The sequence below is a fragment of the Suricata suricatta genome, chromosome X (genome assembly GCF_006229205.1).
Source record: "Suricata suricatta isolate VVHF042 chromosome X, meerkat_22Aug2017_6uvM2_HiC, whole genome shotgun sequence".
NCBI classification, from domain to species: Eukaryota; Metazoa; Chordata; class Mammalia; order Carnivora; family Herpestidae; genus Suricata; species Suricata suricatta.
In genome coordinates this window covers 83,222,053-83,246,630 of record NC_043717.1, presented here as the reverse complement: position 1 = coordinate 83,246,630, position 24,578 = coordinate 83,222,053, and the positions used below count along the sequence as shown (strand labels likewise).

At 40.7% G+C, this 24,578-nt stretch overlaps 1 long non-coding RNA gene across 1 annotated transcript in view; it reads right to left on the bottom strand.

Annotated features, from left to right (window-relative positions):
• The window catches only part of LOC115283952, a 50,174-nt gene extending 27,210 nt beyond the window's left edge, over nucleotides 1-22,964 (bottom strand). Inside the window, exon 1 of the long non-coding RNA XR_003905096.1 lies at nucleotides 22,540-22,964. This is a non-coding gene — a long non-coding RNA (uncharacterized LOC115283952). The remainder of the gene's footprint in view (nucleotides 1-22,539) is intronic.
• Nucleotides 22,965-24,578: the final 1,614 nt, after the last annotated feature.

Here is a 24,578-nt window from a genome sequence, read left to right as displayed (position 1 = left end):
AATGCTGAGAATGAACTGAGGGTTGAGGGGGAAGGGGGAGGGGGGAAAAGAGGTGGTGGTGATGGTGGAGGGCACTTAAGGGGAAGAGCACTGGGTGTTGTATGGAAAACAATTTGACAATAAAATATTATTGAGGAAAAAAAATAAAATTGAAGTAAGGTTGACACATTATTATATTAGGTTTCAAAGTACACGATGGTGATTTGACATTTTACAAAATGTTCACCACGGTATCTGTCACCATACAACGTTATTACAGTGTGATTAACCATTGTCCCATGCTGTACTTGTCATCCCCGTGACATTTCTTTTATAACTGGAAGTTTGTACCTCTTTTTTTTAAGTTTATTCATTTTGAGAGACAGCACAAGCAGGGGAGAGGCAGAGAGAGAGTAAGGGAGAGAGAATCTCAAGTAGGCTCTATCAGCACAGAGCTTGACGTAGGGCTCCAACTCATGAAACGTGAGATCACCCAAGAGTCGGTCGCTTAACCAACTGAGCCCCGGAATTTTTGTACCTCTTAATCCCCTTTACTCATTCCACCCATCCCCCTACAACCTCCTCTCTGGAAACCACTGGTTTGTTCTCAGTATTTGAGTCTGTTTCTGTTTTTTTTATGGTGTTTGATGTCACTTCTATCTTCTTACATTTAATGAAACTTGTTTTGTGGCCTTAAAATATGAAGTATCCTGGAAAATGTTCCAAGTATATTTAAAAAGAATGTGTATTCTGCTGCTTTGGAATGGAATGTTCTGTATGCATCTATTAAGTCTACCTGGTCTTCTGTGTCATTTGAAGCCACTGTTTACTTACTGATTTTCTGTCTGGATGCTCTATCCATTTCCGTAAGTGGGGCATTAAAATTCCCTATTATTATTGTCAATTATCTCTTTAGATCTGTTAATATTTGCTTTATATATTTAGGTACACCTACGTTGGGTGCATGGATGTTTACAACTGCTACTCCAGCTTGTTTGTTTCCATTTTCGTGAAATATCTCTTCCCACCCCTTCACTTTCCTTCTGTATGTGTCTTTAGGTCTGAAGTGAGCAACCTGTATGCAGCATATAGGTGGGTCTTGTTTTTTCTATCCATTCAGTCACCCTATGTCTTTTGATTGGAATATGTTGTCTATTTACATTTACCATAATCATTATTTTTTAAAATGTTTACTTATTTTGGAGAAAGAGACAGAGAGCGAGTGAGCAATGGAGGCAGAGAGAGAGAGAGGGAGACAGAGGATCCAAAGCTCCATGCTGACAGCAAGAAGCCCACAAAGAGCCCGATGCAGGGCTCAAACTCACCAACCACGAGATCATGACCTGAGCTGAGGTCAGACACTTAACCAACCAAGCTACCTAGGCGCCCCGTTTAAAGTAATTATTGATAAGTATTAAGTATGTACTTATAGTGACTTTGTTCATTGTTTTCTGGCTATTTTGTAGTACATCCACGTTCCTTTCTTGCTTTCTTTTCTTGTGGTGGGGTGGCTTTCTTTAGTGTTATGCTTGGATTCCTTTATTTCTTTGTGTGTCTATTATAGGGTCTTCATTTCTGGTTACATGAGCTTCATCTATAACATCCCATGGATACAGCAGTCTATATTAAGTTGATTGTTACTTATGTCTGAACACATTCTAAAAGCACTACGTTTTTACATTCTGCTCCATGTTTTATGTAAATGATGTCATATTTCATTTTATTTCATGTATCTCTTAACTAATATTTTTGTAAATTCAATTTGCAGTAAATAAGGAGATCATTGGGAAGAACTTCCAAAGCCATGAATCCTATTTCTGGATTTATTTTTGTAGACAGAATTGATTTTCCTACTTTTGTGCTTTAACCTTCACACTACCCTTGGAAGTGATTGATCTACTGCCTTGACTACCTTACTCATGTTTGTTTTTACCAATCTTTTCCTCTCACAATTTTCTTACCTCTAGTTATAGCCTTTTCTTTTCTACTTAAATAAGTTCTCTTAATATCTCTTGTAAGACTGGTTGAGTGGTAATGAATTCGTTTAACTTTTATTTGTCTGGGATTCTCCTTCAATCCTAAATGATGACCTTGCTGGGTAGTGTATTCCTGGTTGTAGGCCTTTCTTTTCAGCACTTTGCAGTCCAATGCTCTTCCCCTGAGCAATACCCCTCCTTTCAGCCCTCTGAGTCTATCATGCCACTCCCTTTTGGCCTGCAAAGTTTCTGCTAAAAAATTAGCTTATGGTCTTATGGGTGTTCTCTTGTATGAAACTAATTATTTTTCTTTTGCTGCTTTTAAGATTCTTTCATCAGCTTTACTTTCTGCCTATTTTTAAAGTTTATTTTGAGAAAGAGCTTGATTCGTGAAGGGGCAGAGACAGAGAAAGAGGGGAAGAGCCCCAAGCAGGATCTGAGTGGTCAGTGCACAGACACAGAGCTTCAACCCACAAAAGCATGAGATCATGACCTGAGCTAAAATCAAGAGTTAGACACTTAACCAAAGAGCCACCCAAGTGCCCCTAATTTTTGACATTTAATTATTATGTGTCTTGGTGTAGACTCAATATATTTTAAATTAAAATCATACAAAGTATGTCTCAGATCACAATGGCATGGAAATGGAAACTTAAAACCAAGAAATTTGGGCAAAGCAAAAATATGTGAAAATTAGCATACACTATAAAGAACCAATGGATCAAAGACATCACAATGGAAATGAGATGAATTCTGAGATGAAATTTGATTAGAGAAATGTGAGATGAATGAAAATGACAACAAAACATACAAAAACATTAAATGCAGCTAAAGCAGTATTTAGAGGGAAATGTATAGCTGTAAATGCCCACATTAATGGCAAATCAATACTCTATTTTTTATTTATTTTATTTATTTATTTTGAGAGAAAAACAGAGAGAGCAAGTGGGGGAGGGGCAGAGAGAGAGAGAGAGAGAGAGAGGGAAAAGCAAGAATCTCAAGCAGGCTGTGTGCTGTCAGTGCAGAGCCTGACGTGGGGCTCAAACTCACATACTGAACCACCCAGGTCCCCCAAATTAAAAATCTTCTTTAGAAACTAGAATAAAAAGAGCAAACTCAACCCAGAGTAAGCAGAAAAGGAAATAAGGGTTAAAGCAGAAATTAAAGGAATAAAAAAATAAAAAACAGAGAAAACCAATAAAACCCAAAGTTGGTTCTTTGAAAATATCAACAAAACTGACACTTAGCAAGACTGAGAAAAAGACAGTGAGAAAGAGAGAGAGAGAGAGAGAGAGAGAGAGAGAGAGAGAGAGAGAGAGAGAGAGAGAGAGAGAGAGAGAGAGAGAGAGAGAGGGAGAGAGAGAGAGAGAGAGAAAACAGAAGTTACTAAAATCAAAAGTGAACAATGGAAGATTACTCATAATTTTATAAATATAAGAAAGAAGTATAAGGGAATAGTATGAATAACTGTATGCCAACAAATTAGATAACTGAGATGAAATGAACAAATTCCTTGAGTGAACAAACTAGTTAAACTGACTCAAGAAGAAATAGAGTATGTGAAAGACCTATAAGAAGTAAAGAGAGTGGGTGCCTGGGTGGCTTAGTAGTTTGAGCACCCAACTCTTGATTTCGACTCAGGTCATGATTCCAGGATCGATTGATCGAGCCCTGCATCAGGTTCAACACTAAGGGTGGAGCCTGCTTGAGATTCTCCCTCACTCTCCCTCCCCCCCACTTGCATGCTCTCTCTCTCTCTCTCTTTCTAACACACACACACACACACACACACACACACACACACACGAAGTAAAGAAAGTGACGGAGTGCCTGGCTGGCTCAGTCCAGATAGCATTTGACTCTTGATCTTAGGGTTGTGAGTTCAATCCCCATGTTGGATGTAGAGATTACTTTTAAAAAAAAAGGAAAGAAAAAAGAAGACAGTGAATTAATAACAAAGAAACTTTCAATAATGAAAAGCCCAGAACCAGGTTGATCAATACCAAATCTTCACAAACTCTACCATAAGATAGAAAGGAGGGAACACATTTCAAATCATTCTATGAGGACAATATTCCCTCAACACCAAATTCAGACCAAGGTATCTAGAGAACACTACAAACCAATACCTCTCATTAAGATAGATACAAAAATCCTCATCAAAATGCTAACATGTTGAATCCACCAATATATAAAAAGGGTCACAAACCATGACCAAGTAGGAATCTATCTCAGCAGTAATGTAAGGTTAATACTGCAAGGTTCTTAATGTATTATGCAATGCAAGTTAGCTTAACATCTGTAATGTGAGGTTAGTTTAGCATCTGAAAACTAATGTACTACAGCAAATCAATAGAAAAATGGATTAAAACTATGTAATTTTCTATAATAGATGCAGAAAAGGCTTTTGACAGAATTCAGCAGTCCGTCATAGTAAAAACATACAACAAACTAGGAATAAAAAAAAGAACTTCCTTGGGGTACCTGGCTGGCTCAAATGGAAAAGCATGGAACTCCTGATCTTGGGGTTGTGTGTCTGAGCCCCCATTGTTGGCTTGGGTGTAGAGATTACTTTACAAAAGAAAGGAATTTCTTCAACATGATAATGGGCATCTACCAAAATCCCACAACAAACACCAAACTTACTGGTGAAAGACTGAATGCTTATCCAATAAGATCAAAAATAAGATAAGGATGCTTACTCTTGCTACTTCTTTTCATCACTGTAATGGAGATTGACAAGAAAGAAGTAAACAGGGTAAGCAAAGAAGTAAAAAGCATCCAGTGGCAAAGGAAGAAGTAAAACTATCTTTACTTGCAGATGACCTTATTTTCTAATTTCCTTTGTATTTTCTAATTTGACCCATTATTTAGTTAACTATGTGTTTTTTATTTTCCACATGGTAGTGGCCAAGAGTAGGCCACCCCAACATGTGACTCTTCGGCAGGAAGATTATTTTGCGCTGAAAATAATCAAGACCCGAAAGATTCAGGAAGAAAATTTGACCTTCCGCCTAACTGCCTAGAAAATTTAGACAGAGGACTCCTTCAAAAAGAGAGAATAACCAATATAGATGACTACTTTATATGATAGACAGGGAGGAGCCTAGCAAGCCCTGTTTGATCAAAGTCCTCTCGGTGACCCATTGTTTCTAGATGGTCCAACAAACATTTGTTCACCAAACATTTACTCTTTTTCATCTTCCTGTGAATTGCTTTCCTTCACTTTCAAGTTCCAGACCCCATCCCCTTCTCCTTAGTTCTGGATGACACATTTACCTCTTTCTGCCTAACTATCTGGAATCTTATGTCTGTGTGGATTCCCTGTATGTCTGTAATTAAATTCGATTTTGTCCTGTTAATATATCTCATGTCAGCTTCATTGTTAGAACAACTAGAAGACCCTTGAAGGGTAAATTTTACCCTTGGCAGGATAAGCTTCCACTGGATATTTGCTCCCCAAATTCGGCAGCTTAGATATCTTGGGCATCTGATATATGGCCAGCAGAAGAGAAGATTTCTGAGCATGTCAGCCTTCTGGAATTTCCATCTACAGAGGGCAGTGTAGCAAGAGTGATGAGAGTCATATATATATATATATGTATGTATGTATACACACACACACATTTAGGTTAGCAGGAAAACATATTTGTGGCTTAGGGACTCAGTAAATTTGGTAGAGTATTTACTGATCCATGACTTCTCAGATGATAGTCTTGTTTTTCTTTGCCATTGTTTGTTGTGTCATTTGTCATAAGGAGGAAAAGCCAGAGGGTAAGAATGTAGGCATAGACCTTAACAAGTCTGCCATTCGAGGCAGGCTCACAGACCAGTGAGTGCACATGTCTCTTTAAGCCAAACTCTGCTGTGGGTTAATATGCACATGAGGTAAAGGCTGTTGCTAACGGATATCTTGAAAGTCAAAGCTGCAAAGTTAGTGCGCAGGAGTAAAGCCCTTAAAAGGTGTTAGAGTGCTTCCTACCTAATTCAAAGACTCCATATTGGGAAGGGGGAGCTTGAGACTGGCACCTTAGAATATTCTGCCATCCTGATACTGTGAAAGACTCCTGTATTGGGATTGATACTAGGTCACCCACCAACCTCAAGGAAATTTCCAGGCAATGAGGTACACCGTAAAACACACCATCCCCAAGGCTGGAGCACATCCCTCCCAGGTATCAGCTTGGCTCTCAGAGATCCAAGGCTCAGCTAAAACTATTCTGTGTGTGTGAGACGAGATCGGGCGCGTTCAGGGTGGTATGGCCGTAGACTCTGTGTGTATGAGACAAAAAAAACAGTGGAGGTTTTCTTTTTCTTTTTTTTTTTTAATGTTTTATTTATTTTTGATACAGAGAGAGATAGAGCATGCGAGGGGGAGGGGCAGAGAGAGAAGGAGACACAGAACTGGAAGCAGGCTCCAGGCTCTGAGCTAGCTGTCAGCACAGAGCCTGACGCGGGGCTCGAACCCACGAACGTGAGATCTGACCTGAGCCGAAGCCGGACGCTTAACCGACTGAGCCACCCAGGCGCCCCGAAGTTTTCTTTTTCAGCTTTGTTATGTCCTGAGAGCTTGGCTTTATGATCAGTGAGAATATTCTCTGTGGTCTCTACTGGCTGGAAAATGCATGTGCCAGTAAGCATCTGGCTGACAGCTGAAACGGCTGTGGCTCTGAATTTGGGGAAATCTTAAAAAAAAAAGTGGATGAGTGGGTGAACTTCTGCTTGGTAAGTCACACTTTTCTACTCAAAAGGGGGTCAAATATGTGATTCCCTGTGTTTTCAAATAGCTGATTATGGAAAACAGTATGGTGGTTCCTCAAAAAATTAAAAATAGGGGCGCCTGGGTGGCTCAGTTGGCTAAGCCTCTGACTTTGGCTCAGGCCATGACCTCGCAGTTCGTGAGTTTGAGGCTCTGTGCTGACAGCTCAGAGCCTGGAGCCTGCTTCAGATTGTGTCTCCCTCTCTCCCTGCCCCTCCCTCCCTCCCTCTCTCTCTCTCTCAAAAATAAATAAACATTCAAAAACATTAAAAATAGAGATACTCTATGATCCAGTAATCATACTATTGAGTGTTTACCCAAAGAATACGAAAACACTAAACTGACAGAATATATGCATCCCTATGTTTACTGCAGCATTATTTACAAGAGCCAAATTATGGAAGCCTCCCCAGAAATGTGATATATATGCACCACGGAGTATTATTCATCTACAAAGAAGAATGAAAGCTTGCCATCTGCGACAACATGGACAGAGCTAGACAGTATAATGCTAAGCGAAATAAACCCGTCAGTGAAAGACAAATACCACAAGTTTTTACTCATATGTAGAATTTAAGAGATAAAACAAATTAACAAAGGGAAAAAGTGAGATAAACCAAAAACAGACTCTTAACTATAGAGAACAAACAATGGTTGCCAGAGGGGCCGGAAGGGGGGTTGGGTGAAGTAGGTGAAGGGGATTAAGAGTGCACCTACCGGGATGAGCACTGAGTAATACACAGACTTGTTGAATCACTAGACTGTACGCCTGAAACTAACATAACACTGTATGTTAACTATAGTGAAATAAAAATACAAATAAATAAATAATAAATTTTAATTAAAAATTACTTTAAGTAAAAAAAAAAAAAACAAACCAGGGTGCCTTATAATTCTTGCCCAACTGTGCCAGATCTCAGGGGAGTTTGTCATAAGAGGTCCCAGCCCATAAGGAACCTTTGTTATTTCAACCTTCCTTGCTTGTTAGTGCTGGAAAAGTCCCATTCTGTTCGCACCTGCCCAGTGTCGCAGCTTAGCAGCTCTGTGACTGTAAGCATCTCACATTTCCGTGGGAGACTAGAGGTACTGTTTTCACAACAAGATCCTTACCACATGTACAATGAAGGCTTTTGCTTTCTTAGACTAACGTTGGGAAATGAACTTTCTGCACCTTGTTTGTGCTGCATTTTTTTTTTTACACTGTCTTTGGGTATGCCTCCTGCATCCCTCCTTAAGCCATAAAAAGGCATATTGGTTTGAGTCACTGTTAAGACTAGTAGATCCTACTTGTCAATGGCCAGACAATGGATCCTTTAAATTGGTTATATTTGAAAGAAAAAAAAATAGGGGCACCTGGGTGGCTCAGTCAGTCAAGCCTCCAACTTTGGCTCAGGTCATGATCTCTTGGTGTATGAGTTCAAGCCTTGCATCAGGCTCTGTGCTGACAGCTCAGAGCCTGGAGCCTGCTTCAGATTCTATGTTTCCCTCTTTCTCTGCCCCTCCCCTGCTCGTGCTCTCTCTCTCCCTCTCTCTCTCTCTCTCTCTCTCTCTCTCTCCCTCTCTCTCTCTCTCTCTCTCTCTCTCTCTCTCTTTCAAAAATAAACATTAAAAAAATAATTTAAAAAAAATTTTAAAGAAAAATTATAGATAACTCTCAACTGTCTTATTAGAGCAGTTAGCCTTAGGGACTCCTTTTGACAAGACGAAAGAACAGAAATCAGACCTATAGTAAACATTAATGCTTACGTCCAACATAAATTCCCGTTCTTAAAATCCAGTCCCATCTTCCTATTTTAACTTTCCTTCCCCTGTAAAATTTAGACAGCCACCATCCCAATGTCAAGACCCAAAGTATACAGGTTGCTCACATAAATGCGAAAAGCCAGGAAACGAATTGAACAAAAGCACTGGAGACTGGCAGTCTCACTTAGCTCCTATTTCCAGAGCTCTGTACTCAGGGCTCGGCCAGGCTCAGGCATTCCTACACAATATCCTTTGCAGACACATCCTACTAGATCCCCCACCGAGTTTCATGTCATCCGGAAGGCAGCAGATCTTTTAAATTATAAAGCCCTTTAACCTCCACTTTGAGAAGATTCTACCAAATTTTGAGAGGAATTAGATTAGTGGCCATTCACAACCCTCGACCCCACCCCAACACAGCGGAACAAAATTTCTCTCAGGTCAGCCTACAAGTGATCAGGTAAAGGTCAATATTTAGGAGCTAATAGAAGCCGAAGCTGAGTTGCATACTGAGAAGGGCTTTGTTAACCTGCTTTATACAGATATTACAAAGGCATAAATCTTCTAATTCCCATTTTCGTTAAAAATCTCCCAGATGGGAACAACTTTAGTTAAAGAAGTAGGTCAAAGCCCTAGACAGTCAGTCTGTAATCCAGTTTCTTTGGGGGAATTAGAAACAACTTTCTCATGCAAATCTATATAAAACTGGAAATGCCACTCTTGAAGCAAAACCCACACCTCACCTATTCCTCTCAACATACTTCTAGACAATATAAAGATATGATATTAGAATATTAGAACAAAACTGTGCAGTACTTATGAAAAAAGAACGAAAATATTAAATAGCAATTACCTTCAAACTCTCAGAAAAGAATCTGCATTTTTTTCTCTGTCCCTTGAAATTAGAGATCTTATTATGACTTTGAAATGTAGACACAGCCCAGAATCACCTGAGACTGAAGAACTACAGGGGAGGGAGAGGCCTTTTAAAAATAAAACTGCTAAAAAGAGGCTCTTGGGCCCACATTCTAGCACCTCTGATAATAGACAAATATGACCTTCCCCCCAAAAAAATTCCACCTTGGAAAAAACACTGATACTTTCTGTGCCTCTGTGTTGTAAATTTTCTACCCCCATCTTCCCTGGGACCTAAGAGCCGTTTTTTCAAATGCAAACTTAGAGGAGGAATTTTTCAGCAGAAATAGAAAGATACTTGGAAATTGGGCCTATAAGGTCCTCTCCAAAGATACTGCTGTGGTTTGAATGTTGAATGTTGGGGTTCGGAGCCAACGGCCAAGAAAGAATTCTTGACATGTCTTTGGTGCAAAAAGGTGGTTTTATTAAAGCACAAGGACAGAACCCGTGGGCAGAAAAAGCTGTACCAGGGTTGTGAAGGGGGTGGGGGACGGTCAGGATAATGGTTTTTTGGTTTGGGGTTTTTCTTTTTTTTTTAGGATAATGTTAAGCTAAGATTCCCTTTTGCCCCTGGCAAAGTTTTGTCATCAGCGAGGCAGCTGAGCTCCCAGAGAAAGGTCACTCTGCCTGTCTCAGGGACTGGTCAATGAGCTAGAAGTTGTAAGGGAAATTAATTTTTTTTTCTTCTGCCTTTGTTTCCAGCAGCAATACTAGTACAAACAAAAGCTATAATATTCTTGTATGTCTGTTATGTTGTCTGTCTATACACACACACACACACACACACACACACACACACACACACACGATGTGAACATGAACTTTCTACCTCCAGATGGTATTGCTAAAATTAATTTGTAAAAGAACTCCATTTGGGGCGCCTGGGTGGCTCAGTCGGTTAAACACCTGAATTCAGCTCAGGACATGATCTCGCGGTGCTCGAGTCCAAGCCCCACATCAGGCTCTGTGCCCCCCTCTCTGTCCCCACTGCCTTCCCACTCATGCATGCATGCACATGTTCTCTCTCTCTCTCTCTCAAAAATAAACATTAAAGAAAAACTGTATAATTGGCTTATAGGAAATTAAGCGCTTATATAAATTTAGTATTCATAACAATTCCTAACAATAAAATAAAGACATAATCCAAATGAATTTCAGGTTCATGTGATCTTGGAAAATATTTGGTACTAAAGCTAATTTAATGTTGTTGGTTTAATTAAAATAGACATGCCTTTAGAGTTTTTAGCATTAAATATAAAACTTTGATTCTGCTTGGGTTTACTTAAAGGCAAATAAATTCAAATTATCTCTGTTGCAAAATTTGTCAGCAAAAAATAATGGTTGACTTTACCTCATGTCTAATGAAGTTTTTGTGGGTAATCTAAACATGAGTGTTAAGAACAAGTAAATTGAGGGGCGCCTGGGTGTCTTGTAAGGACCAAACAGACTCCATGACAGGCTTCAGGAAGCCTCAGAGAACACAGAACAGAGTCTCGCCTCTGATTGGTCCGCTCTGGATGCCAAAAATTGCATATTCAGAAAGATAATCCTACCTCTGGTTGGTCCACTTTGAAAACCAAAAATTTGCATGGCGGACGACTCCTGATTGGCCAGGCCAGCATCCCTCATTTACATGGAGGGCAACCAATCAGGACGACTTCCCCTCCTCAGGATACACTCTGCCTGGGCTCACTCTGTAATTGGTTAATTTCAAAGATACCTCAAATATTGTGATTGGGTCCCGCCAAAAGTAACAATGTTCTAAATAATATGTATGGCTGAAACTGTTGTCAATACCATTATCTGACCCTGATTGGATTGCTGTACCTAGGTCACAATCTCTTGTAACTTCCCCTTCCCAAGCCCACAAAAACCCTGCTTCTCCTCTGTTCGAGGCTCTCAGCATGGATCCACTGCGCTGGTGAAGTCTGTGAGCCCGAACTTAGGTTCGGCGAGCCTAAGCCGTAATAAAACTGCCCTTTGCTTTTGCATGCATGCCTCAGTCTCACTGGCGGTCTCTGGTCGTTGAGGGATATTGCGATCTGGGCATAACAGACTCAGTCGGTTACGTGTCTGACTTCCGCTCAGGTTATGATCTCACAGTTCGTGGGTTCAAGCCCCGTGTCAGGCTCTATGCTGACAGCTAGCTCAGAGCCTGGAGCCTGCTTCAGAGTCTGTGTCTTCCTCTCTCCCTGCCCCTCACTCATACTCTGTCTCTCTCTTTCTCTCAAGAAAGAAAATATTAAAAAATTTAAAAAAAACAAGTAAATTGAGAAAGGTGTAAATAAAAAATACGGTTGTAGATAAACTTCTTAAATTTGCACAAATCATTTTGGTAACCTGAAATCCCAAACTTTTGATAAGTTAGGTTAAGTAAGGTGTTCAGTTAAATTTATTAAATATCTACATCATTTCTGGGGCACCTGGGTAGCTCAGTCAGTTGGGCGTCCAACTTGATTTCAGCCCAGGTCATGATCTCATGGTTCATAAGTTCAAGCCCTGCATCAGGCTCCATGCTGATGGTGCAGAGTCGGCTTGTGATTCTCTCTCTCTGTCCCTTCAGTGCCCTTTCTCTCTCTGCCAAAAAAATAAACAAACTTAAAAAAATCTACATCATTTCCAAATAAGATAAATAAAACATTCATTACTGAGCATAGGTTTATCTAGTTTTGTCTCCCAATTACAGAAAAACTAAAGGTAAATTTGGGCCTGTTAATGAATATTTTCATGCTTTATTGAAAGATCATACTATAAAGAAGCACATGTTTATAGAAATTATAAAAATGTATTGGTGAATTTGTCAATCTGAAGAATGCTGCTGTAATAAACAGTTCACCTTTGCTTACTACTTTGTTTTCACTAGGAATAAAGGTTTCTAAGGGTTAAGAATTCCAATTAACATGTGGCTAGGGGTGCCTTGGTGGCTCAGTTTGTTAAGACTCTGACTTTTATTTCTGCTCGGGTCATGATCTCACAGTCCTGAGATCTAGTACTGCATCGGACTCCATGCTGGGTGTGGAGCCTGCTCAAGATTCTCTCCCTCCCTCTCCCTCTCTTCTCCACTTGCACATGTGAGCAGTCTCTCTCACAAAAAATAAAAATAAGTAGGGGCACCTGGGTGGCTCAGTAAGTTAAGTGTCTAACTCTTGATTTCAGCTCAGCTCACGGTTCGTGAGTTCAAGCTCCACATTCGCTTTGGGGCTGACAGTGTGGAGCCTATTTGGGATCCTTTCTCTGCTTCCCTCTCTGCTTCTCCCCTGCTCTCTCTCAAAAAATAAGTAAGCTAAAAAAATTGTTTTAATATATTAAAAAAATAAAAACAGATGAATAAAAAAGAAGGGGGCACCTGGGTGGCTTAGTCGGTTAAGCGTCCAGCTCTTCATGTTGGTTCAGGTCATGATCTTATGGTCTGAGTTTGAGCCCTGAGCCTGCTTGGGATTCTCTCTCTCCCTCTCTCTCTCTGCCCCTCTCCCATGCACATGCACTCTCTCTCTCAAAATAAATAAACTTAAAAAAATAAGTAAACAGATGTTATTCTTCCAGGTTTAAGGAAATTTTTCTCTTAAGCAAACTACGACTTAATAACAATTTAATAAATTATTTTTTTGCAGGAAGAATTGAAACATTTATCCTTTTCTCCTTAATCTACCAGTGGAACTTTTAATGTGTGAAACATCTAGGCAAGTTTCAGGGAAGCGGACTGTAGGGACCAAGGGCAGACCATCCTAAGATGTACCAAAGATTGGTACAAAGATTATTATAAACTGAAAACAATCAAGGCAATTAAGAAAAATTATATGCAATAGATTTCTAGAAACCCAACCTTCCAAGGTGGAATGAGAAATAGAGAATCTAAACAGAACAATTACAAGTAATGAAATCAGTAATTTGAATCATTAAAAAAAAAAACTCCCTACAAAGTTCTGTCTGTGTCTCTCTCCATCTTTCCCCCATTTTCACTCTGTCTCTCTCTTTCAAAAGTAAATAAACATTAAAAAAATTTTTTAAATCATAGGAAGTGGGATGCCTCGCTGGTTTAATAAGTATAGTATGCATCTCTTGATTTTGGGGTAGTGAGTTCAAGCCTCAGGTTGGGTGGAGAGATTACTTAAAAATAAGGTCTTGGAAAAGAAAACATAGATAGTAAACTTTTGGATATTGGTCTTAGCAATATTTTTTGGATCTGTCTACCACTGAAGGGAAATAAAATAAAAAATTTGGACTTAATCCAAATGTGTTTGCACAGCAAAGGGAAACATCAACAAAACAAAAAGACAATCTACTTAATCACAGAAGACTGTTTGCAAATGATACATCTGATAAGGGGCTAATTTCCAAAATATATCAGAACTCATACAACTCAACACGAAAAAAATATAACATGATTAAGAAATGGGCAAAAGACCTAGTGCGCCTAGTGGGCTCAGTTGGGAGAAAATGCAACTCTTCATCTCTGGGTCATGAGTTCGAGCCTCATGTTGGGTGCAGAGATTATTTTTTAAAAAATAATGAATTAATTAATTCAAAAAAGGAAATGGGTAAAAGACCTGAATAGACATTTTTCCAAAGAAATATAGATGGTCAAAAGACACATGAAAAGATGCTCAACATCACTCGTCATCAGGGAAGTGCAAATCAAAACCACAATCAGGTATCACCTCACACCTGCCAAAACGGCTAGTATCAAAAAGACAAGAAATTACAAATGTTAGCGAGAATGTGGAGGAAAGGGAACCCTCGAACACTGTGAAAATGTAAATCAGTATAACCACTGTGCGAAACAGTATGAAGGTTCCTAAAAAAAAAGTAGAAATACCATACAATCCAGTAATACCACCTCTGCGTATTTATTCAACAAAAATAAAAATATTAATTTGAAAAGATACTTGCAACCCTATGCTCACTGCAATATTATTTACAAAAACCAAAATATGGACACAACTTAAACATCCATCAATACATGAATGGATAAAGAAGATGTGGTATATACACACAGCAGAATATTACTCAGCCACAAAATATAATGAAATCTTGCCATCCACAACCACACAGATGAGACTGGAAGGTTTTATGCAAAGTGCAATAAATCAGTCCAAGAAAGACAAATACCATACGACCTCACTGCCTCCCTTTATATGTGAAATCTAAAAAACAAAACATATACAACAAAAAAAGGCAGAAACAGAGCAAAAAATACTGAAAATGATCCAATGGTTGCCAGATGAGAAGAGGGTGGTAGAATGGACAAAATGGGCAGAGGGAAGTGGGGGTTACTGCCTTCCAGTTATGGAATGAATACATCACAGGCATGAAAGGTACAGCACAGGGATACAGTGGTGTCCTAATAGCGCTGGATGGCGACAGCTACCCTTGTGGTGAACACAGCGTAGCATACAGTGCACAGAATTGTTGAATCCCTACGTTGTACACCCAAAACTAAAGTAACATTGTGTGTCAAGTATACCTCAATTTAAAAATATTTTTTTAATGTTCATTTATTTTTGAGAGAGAGAGAAAGAGAGACAATGCAAGAAGGGGAGGGGCAGAGCAAGAGGGAGACACAGAATCCGAAGCAGGCTCCAGGCTCTGAGCTGTCAGCACAGAGCCCGACGCAGGGCTCGAACCCACAAACCATGAGATCATGACCTGAGTTGAAGTCGGATGCTCAACCGACCGAGCCACCCAGGCGCCCCTCAACCTTGGCTGCACATTGAATCACCTGGGGAGCTTCAAAGAATAGAAATGTCTGGGTCCTACTCCCAGAGATTTAGAGTGCATTGGTCTGGCCACAGAAATACTTTTTAATATAATTTATTGTTAAACTGACTAACATACAGTGTGTACAGTGTGCTCTTGGTTTTGGGGGTAGATTCCTGTGGTTCATCGCTTCCATGCAACACCCAGTGCTCATCCCAGCAAGCGGGCACTGATATTTTTAAAAAGCTCCTCAGCGGCGCCTGGGTGGTCCAGTCGCTTAAGCATCCAACTCTTGTTTTTGGCTCACGTCATGATCTCAAGGTTTGTGGGTTCGAGTCCCGAATTGGGCTCTGTGCTGGCGGCCTGATCTCTCACCTTCTCTCTCTCTCTCCCTCTCTCTTTCTGTCTGTCTCTCTCTCAAAATAAATAAACATTTTAGTTTTTTAACATTTACTTATTTTTGGGAGAGACAGACAGACACAGAGACAGACACAGAGCGCAAATGGAGGAGGGCAGAGAGAGAAGGAGATACAAAATCCGAAACAGGCTCCAGGTTCTGAGCTGTCAGCACATAGGCTGATGCAGGGCTCGAACTCACAGACAGTGTGAGATCATGACCTGAGCTGAAGTTGGATGCTCAACCAACTGAGCCACCCAGGTGTCCCAACTATATCTCAATTTTAAAAGTTAAAAAAAATTACATATGTACATACATATGCAGCTCTCTGAAGACCGTGGGCCAATTAGTTTCGGCCTCCATAAAGGCAAAATTTCGCTGGTCGGCAACAGCACAGCAGTTTCCTACGAGTGTAGCCTAGCAACAGGAGTTTCCTACGAGTGTAGCCTAGCAACAGGAGACTCTTCCTTTTTCACCGGCAGCTGGACAGCAGCTTTTGGATGACTAAGCAGTCTCTCCTGGGTACCAAGTCCTCAGATAGTTTGGACTTCATCCTTTCCACCTTCACATGCCTGGAACAACGGTGTGCTTATCTATCGTGTATTTGAGTATGTGCTTTCTTTATTAGCTTATTAAAAGACATTATCCTGTATGCTATTGGCTTGTTAAATTCCCACAGTGAACCTGTGTCAAATAAATTGCTGGCAAAGACAAACTCAGTCTCTAAATATTAATTTGCCTCCCAACTGAAAATAATTAGTGTCAAAAAAAAAGAAAGAAAAAAGAAAATAATTAGTGTCATTGGCAACCCAACCCAAAGTAATAATAGTTAAAATTGGTCAGCCCTGTGAAATATGTCGTATTCCATGACAAATTTGAAATAGAGGTTGAGGGGTGCCTGAGTGGCTCAGTTGGTTAAGCATCCGACTTTGGTTCAGGTCATGATCTCTTGGTTCATGAGTTGGAGTCCCGCCATCAAGCTCTGCTCTGTACAGAGCCTGCTTCAGATTCTCTGTCTCCCTCTTTCTCTCTACTCGCCCTCCCCAGCTCACTCGAGCACGCGTACGCTCTCTCTCTCTAAAATAAATAAACAACAATTAAAAAAAGAAATAGAGGTTGATAAATTATACTACATTGATAATTGACTAAAATATGGTAGAGCCAATCTCTTATGAAGTTGACTCTGAAATTAAGGTACTATATACCATTTGTGATGTGCTACTGAAATCACAAAAAGCCTGTGAATGGAGAAATGACAGAGCTATTATAGTTTAGATGATTATAGTTTAGATGACCACAATAATTACCTTAATACTGCAATACAATGTTATGAATCATTTGAAATGCTCTACTAAATATCTCTGTCATAAAACATACTTTGAACACTGTTGTGAAAAGCAGGAGGATTACTGCAAATATGCCGAAAATTATTCAAAAGGTGCTTGATGGGTAAAAGGGATTATATGTTAACTTCTGAGCACCCCTGGAGACGTAGTGAAGTTTCAGTCCAGACAAAACTTAAAACTAAGGAAACTTCAGATGTTGGCCTCGTCAACTAACCCCATGAGTTATATCCTATATTTAAAAGAGCACACAAGGAGGGGCACCTGGGTGGCTCAATCTGGTGAGCGTTTGACTCTTGATTTCGGCTTAGGTCATGAACTCATAGTTTCAGGTTTAAGCCCCATGTTCAGCTCCACGCTGACAGCATGAAGCTTTCTTGTGAGTCTCTCTCATTCCCTCTTTGTTCCTTCCCCCCTCACACACACTCCCATGCACTCTCGCTCTCTCTCAAAATAAATAAATAAACTTTTTAAGCATTTATTTATTTATTTTTGAGAGACAGAGAGACAGAGCATGAGTCAGGGAGAGGCAGAGAGAGAAGGGGACATAGAATCCGAAGCAGGGTCCAGGCTCTGAGGTGTCAGCACAAAGAACCATGTGGGGCTCGAACTTATGGACCACGAGATCGTGACCTGAGCTTCAGACGCTTAACAGCCAGGTGCCCCTAAAATAAATAAACTTCAAGAAAAAAAAGAGCACTAAAGAACAAATCTTGCAACAACAGCATTCAGAGGAAACAGAATTCAGAGGAAGCTGTCCCTGCATTTACAGCTGAGAGATCATAGCAGCCCAAAAAGCCAGGACCTAAAGCAATTCCCGTATAAAAAAATTACAAACAGCAGAATACGCATTCCTTCAAGGGCACACAGAACATTGCCCAGAATAGGTCATGTAGTAGGCCACAAAGGAAGTCTCAACAAATTCAAAAAGGCTAAGGTCATACTAAGCATCTTTCTATTCTAACCATACCGCTATGCAACGAGGAATCCACCATAAGAAAAACTCTGGAGGGAGCGCAAATACGTGGAGGGTAAATAACAAGCTACTGAACAAAGAATGGGCCAACCAAGAAACCAAAGAAGAAATAAAAACATGACATGGGAACAAATGAGAATGAAAACACAATGGTCCAAACCCTTGAGGATGATGCAAAAGCAGCTTTTTTTTTTTTTTTAATTTTCTTTCAATCCAAGGTAGTTATATTGTGTAATATCGGTTTCAGGGTAGAATTTAGTGATTCATCACTTACCTCTAAAGCTCAGTGCTCATCCCGACAAGTGCCCTCCTTAATGCCTCTCACCCAGTGAGCCCATGTCCCCACCCAACACCCCTCCCGCAACCTGTTTGTTCTCTGTATTTAAGAGTCTCTTCTGGTTTCAGCAAAAGTGGTTCTCAGAGGGACATTTATACCAATACAGGCCTACTTCAAGGAGAAAGAAAAATCTCAAATAAACAACCTGACCTTACACCTAAAGGAGCTAGAAAAAGAACAACAAAACCTAAAACCAGTAAAAGGAAGGAAGTAATAAACATTAGAGGAGAAATAAATGATATAGACACTAAAAAAAAAAAAAACAATAGAACAGATCAATGAAACCAGGAGCTGGTTCTTTGAAAAAAAAAAAAGAACAATGAAATTGATAAACCTCTAGCCACACTTATCAAGAAAAAAAAAAGAGAAAGGATCCAAATAAATAAAATAACAGAAGAAAGAGATGAAATAACAACCAACACCACAGAAGTATAAAAGATCGAAAGAGAATATTATGAACAAAACCCAACATGCCAACATACTGGAAAACTAGAAGAAATGAGTAAATGCTTAGAAACATATAAACAACCAAAACTGAGAGGCCCCTGGGTGGCTCCAGCTGTTAAGTGTCTGACTCTTCATCTCGGCTCAGGTCATGATCTCATGGTTTGTGGGATTGAGCCCCATCCAGAGCCTGCTTGGGATTCTCTTTTTCCCTCACTCTCTGCCCCTCCCCAACTCACAGACATGCTTTCTCTCTCTCAAATAAATAAACATTTAAAAAAATTACCAAAAAAATTGCCAAAACTGAAAGAGGAAGAAACAGAAAATATGAGCAGACTGATAACTAGCAAGGAAATTGAGTCACATCAAAAAATTCCCAATACACAAAATTTCAGTACCAGACAGCTTCATATATGATTTCTACCAAATATTTAATGAGTTAATACCTATCCTTCATAAACTATTTAAAAAATTAGAAAAGGAAAGAAAACTTCCAAATTCATTCTATGAGGCCACCATTACCCTGATACCAAAACCAGATAAAAGACACCACAAAAAAGACAACTATGAACCAGTATCTCTGATAAACATACATGCAAAAAACCTCAACAAAATACCACTAAACAGAATCCAAGAATACCTTAAAACAATCGTTCACTAGAATCAATTAGGATTCATTTCTGAGTTGCAAGGTTGGTCAAATATATGTAAATCAATTGTGATATATCACATCAATAACAGAAAGGATAGGAACCATATGATCATTTCAACAGACACAGAAAAAGCACTGGACAAAGTACAACATCCATTCATGATAAAAACCCTCAACAAAGTAGGTTGAGAGGCAACATACTTCAACATAATAAAGGCCATATGAAACACCCACAGCTAACATCATCCTTAATATGAAAAACTGAGAGCTTTCCCCCTAAGATCAGGAACTAGACCGGCACGTCCACTCCCACCACTTTTATTCAACATAGTACTGGAAGTCCTAGTGATGGCAATCAGACCAAAAAAAAAAAAAAAAGAAAGAAAGAAAGAAATCAAAGTCATCCAAATCAGTAAGGAAGAAGTAAATCTTTCACTATCTACAGATGATATTATATATAGAAAACCCGAAAAACTCCACCAAAAAAACTGTTAGAGGGGTACCTGGGTGGCTCATTCGGTTAAGCATCCAACTTTGGCTCAGGTCATGATCTCGCAGTTCACAAGTTTGAGCCCAGTGTCAGGCTCGGTGCTGACAGCTCAGAGCCTGGAGTCTGTTTTGAATTCTGTGTCTCCTTCTCTCTCTGCCCCTCCCCCGCTCACACTCCATGTCTCTCTTTCTCAAAAATAAATAAACATTAAAAAAACTTTTGTAAACAGAGGAACAAACTACCTGTTATAAAATAAATGTCACAGAGATGAAAATTTCAGCATAGAAAATATAGTCAATAATATTGTAATGTGTGGCGTCAGATGGTAACTACATCTCATGATGAGCATTACATAATGCGTTAGGTAGAGAATTCTCCAATCACCAAATTGTATGCCTGAAACTAGTAACACTGTCTGTCAACTACTTCAATAAGCAAAATGTAAAAAAAAAAAACACCTTAATTTAAAAAGAAATTGAAGAGGAAACAAATAGAAGGACATACTATGATCAAAGATTGGGAGAATTAATATAGTTAAAATGTCTATAACGTTTAACAATCTATATTGTTAAAATATCTGTAACACAAAGCAAACCAAAGGTTTAATGCCATCACTATGAAAATACTATATGTGTTTTGTTAAGTTTTATTTTAATTCCAGTATAGTTAACATACAGTGTTACGTTAATTTCAGGTGTACCATCTAATGATTCTGCAATTACATAAGCCACCCAGTGCTCAGCAAAACAAGTGCAGTCTTCAATTCCCATCACCAATTTCACCCAACCCTCCACCCACCTCCCCTCTGGTAACCAATGGTTTGTTCTTTACAGTTAACAGTCCATTTCTTGGTTTCTCTCTCTCTCTCTCTTTTGTTTGTCCATTTGATTTGTTTCTTAAATTCTACATAAGAGTATATATATATAGCATTATGCTCCCTAGGTCCATCCATGTTGTGGTGAATGGATTCACAGAATTAGAACAAATGAACCTAATAAATATTTCCTTGGAACCACAAAGGACCCAGACTAGCCAAAGCAATCTTAAGAACAAATCTGAAAGTATCACTGCCCCAGATTTCAAACTACACTACAAAGCAACAGTAATTAATGCAAAGTGGTACTGGAAAAAACACAGGCACATAGGTCAATAAAGCATAATGGCCCAGAAATAAACACAAGCTTATATGGTCAATTAATCTATGACAAAGGAGACAAGAATATGCAACAGGGAAAAAAGAGTCTCTTCAATAAACAGAGCTGGGAAAATGAAAACCTACATGCAAAAGAATGAAACCACACCACTATCTTGCACAATACACAAAAACAAACAAAATAAATTAAAGCCCTAAATCTAAGATCTGAAACCATAAAACTCCTTAAAAAAGCAAAGTAAATTTATAGACGCCAGCCATAGCAGTATTTTTCTGGATATGTCTCCTCAGGCACTGGAAATAAAAGCAAAAATAAATAAATGGGACTACATCAAACTAAAAGCTTTTGCACAGCAATGGAAATCATCATCAACAACAAAAGAAACCTCGAGAATAGAGAAAATATTTGCAAATTATATATCTCATAAGGGGTTAATATTCAAAATTTATAATCAACGCAACAACTCAACACGAAAACTAAAATCCAATTAAAAAAGGGGAAGAGTACCTAAATAAACATTTTTCTCAAAAAAAAACCCCATGTACAATGACGCAGGAAAAGATGCTCAACATCACTAAATATCAGGGAAATGCAATTAAACTACGATATCGCCTGCTACCAGTCAGAATGCCCAGTGTCGCAAACAGAAAAAACAAGCGATACGTGGTCATGAGTAGGGAAGTCTTGTGCAATGTTGGTGGGAATGTAAATTGATGCATCCACTACGCGAAAGAGTGTGGAGGTTCCTCAAAACACTATAAATGCAATACAGTATTTCTACTTCTGGGCATTTACCCAAAAGAAAACAAAAACACTAATATGAAAAAACATACTCACTATTATGTTTATTGCACCATAATTTACAATAGCGAAGACAAGGAATCAATTTAAGTGTCTCTCTATGGATGAATGGTTAAAGACAATGTGGTAAGTATACACAATGGAATATTTCCTGAGCCATACTGAAAAATGAAACCTTATCATTATAGGCAACAAGGATGGGCTCAGAGGGTATTATGCTAAGTGAAATTTTTACAGAGAAATACAAATATCATATGATATCGCTTATAAGTGAAATCTAAAAAAAATCCACAAACAAAAGAGAGAATCAAAAATATAGAGAACAAACGAATTTGCTAGAAGAGAGGGGATGGGGGATGGGCAAAATAGGTGAAAGGATATAAGAGGTGCAAACTTCCAGTTAAAAAAATAAATACGTCACCAACATGAAAAGTATTGATTAGGAAATATACTTAATAATGTAAAAATTTCATACAGTGACAGATTGTAACGACACTCCAATGGCTGGCATTTCCAAATGCGTATAACTGTCGAATCACTACGCTGTGTATCTGAAATGAATATTTTAGATCAAGTACACTTCAATTAAAATTTCTTGAAATAAAAAACAAATATAGACACTCAAAAATTAAAATAAAATAATGAAGTAAACGAAAAATGATAAACATAATAAAGTCCACTGTGAAATAAAATTTAAAAATGAACAAAATAAAAGAAATACAATACATAACAAAGGCAAAGAAGGTATATTAAAACTGTAAAATGGAATACTAAATGAATCAATAAAACAAAATAAATACCCAGGTTCCCTCCAGCGTCTGCCACTATTAAAATGCACAAATAAAAGAAAAGCAAGGTACCAATCAAGATACATACCAGAAGTGGTTTCAAAAACTGCTATTGACAACACGCCAGGATCCTGGAGTCAGAACCGATGATGGTGCCCAGACCGCTCCCGAAAACACCCGTGGACGGGGAGACCGGGGATTGGGCTCCGGAGCCCGGGTGGAGGCCCACAGCGAGAGGCTGAGGCGGTGCGGGTCTCCGCAGGGAGGAAGAAGGGGAGTCACAGCGGAGGCTGCGCAGATCGCCGGCGTCTCGGCTGCGCTGGGGGAGGGGCGGGGAAGCGGGGGAGCAGCCTCCAAAGAAGGCTACGTTTCCGCCACCCAGAGGCGAGAGCCTAGAACCGTCGCTGCCGCGGAAGGGGGCCACCCGATGTCCGATGCAGGAGGTCGACCACGCCTCGGCTCACAGACCCCCCTGTAGTGCCACAGCCCAAACCTGGGGGACAGGGGGAGACATTTTCGGTGCACCGGCAAAACTGGTCCCCGGGGCTGGGGTCGTCCCGGCAACCAGAAGGGCTGTGTGTGCCAGTGTAAAGAACCCGATCGGGCAACGGGTACATGGTCTCGGTTCCGCAGGAGCCCCTTCGCCACCCCAAGGCCCAGGGGACAAAACCCCTTGTCCTTTTTCGGCCTCGGACTGGAAATGACCGCATGCGAGGGCCGCGGGCCACAGGACCGATTTTGTGGAAAGGTGCCGGGCGGCTGCTAGCTGGGGACCTAGCGATGGCAGGCCCCGCAGCCCGGGGGACTGGGGGACATGGGAGAGCGCGAGCCCAGGGCGGCCTCCAAGGGGGTCTGGTCTCGCGAGATCTGCGCAAGCGCCGGACCCTCCGGCTGGACCGTGCTGCCCGGGCAGGCGCCGGCCACCACTTGGACAGCACCAGACGCGCGCCAGGCTGTCGCCTCTCCGGGAGCCCTCTGAGTAGCCCCTCACGAGCTCGGGGGTGCCCCAGCTCGCAAGGGACGGGGGCGGGGGGGGGGGCTCGGCCCCGCCCAGAAGCCCACCGGTCTCTCCTTAGGGGCTGACGCCACCCAGTCCTGCACCTCTGGCCATCGAGCTTCGGTGCGGGGAGGGACGATGCGGTGGCGGAGGACACGGTGGGTCTCTGTCAATTTGCCACGGGCCCGTGGGCAGCTTCCGGGATGTGCCTGGCCTGCCTAAGGTGGCTCGCGGACAGGACAGGACTGCGGGAGAGCAGGCGTCCTCGCCCTTCCATATGAATGGCATTGCTCATCCAACAGACCCCACACCACACGCAAAACAAATATAGAGAATTCATAACTTTATTGAAAATGTAAAAAGGGTAAAATAGTAGCTCAGTGAATTTGACTCCTCTTTAATACATTCAGCACACACTTAGCGAACTAATCTTTATGGTAACAGATACAGAAACTTAAATCTGGGTCAAAAGAACCTCAGGGAACAAACTGTCACAAATCCCATTCTTTGGGGAAAAGAGTTAGTGACGATCCAAGGGTGGTGGTTGGAAACCAGGATGGGCCACAGGAAGTTGGCCAAGGAGAGGGAAAGGTGGAGGAGGGTAGCCACCTGGAAGGAAAGGTGGAGGGAAACATGGAGGAAAGCCATAATTAGGGAACCCTGCAGGGAAGTCATGGGGAGGGTAGGGTGGATGGAACCAGACAGGAGGAGGCAGGAACATAGGAAGAAAGGGCTGCATGGGCGGGCGAGGTGGGCCCCGCAACACTGGCTCCTGAGGCATCCGCACAGGACCCTGCTCCATGAAGACCCCACGGTAGTATCCAGCCACATTAAAGACGACAGGGGGCGCCATGGGCATGTGGGGCATGTTTCTCCGTTCCCTCTGCTGTCTCCTCAGCTTGGCCCTCCTATTCTTAAACCAACCCTTCAATCAGAGAGAAAAAGGGATCGTTTTAGTGTGTTGCGCATTGACTGTCATACATGGAACAAAGCCCAGCAGGATACTCTCCAGGCCCTTAGGCTTTTAAACTGCATCAGGGGAGCTATTTCCTTCTTGCTGACATACCTTAGGAAAGTTAGAGCCACGGGGGCCAGCCCTCAGCTCACCCTCACACAGCACCCCCGATGGG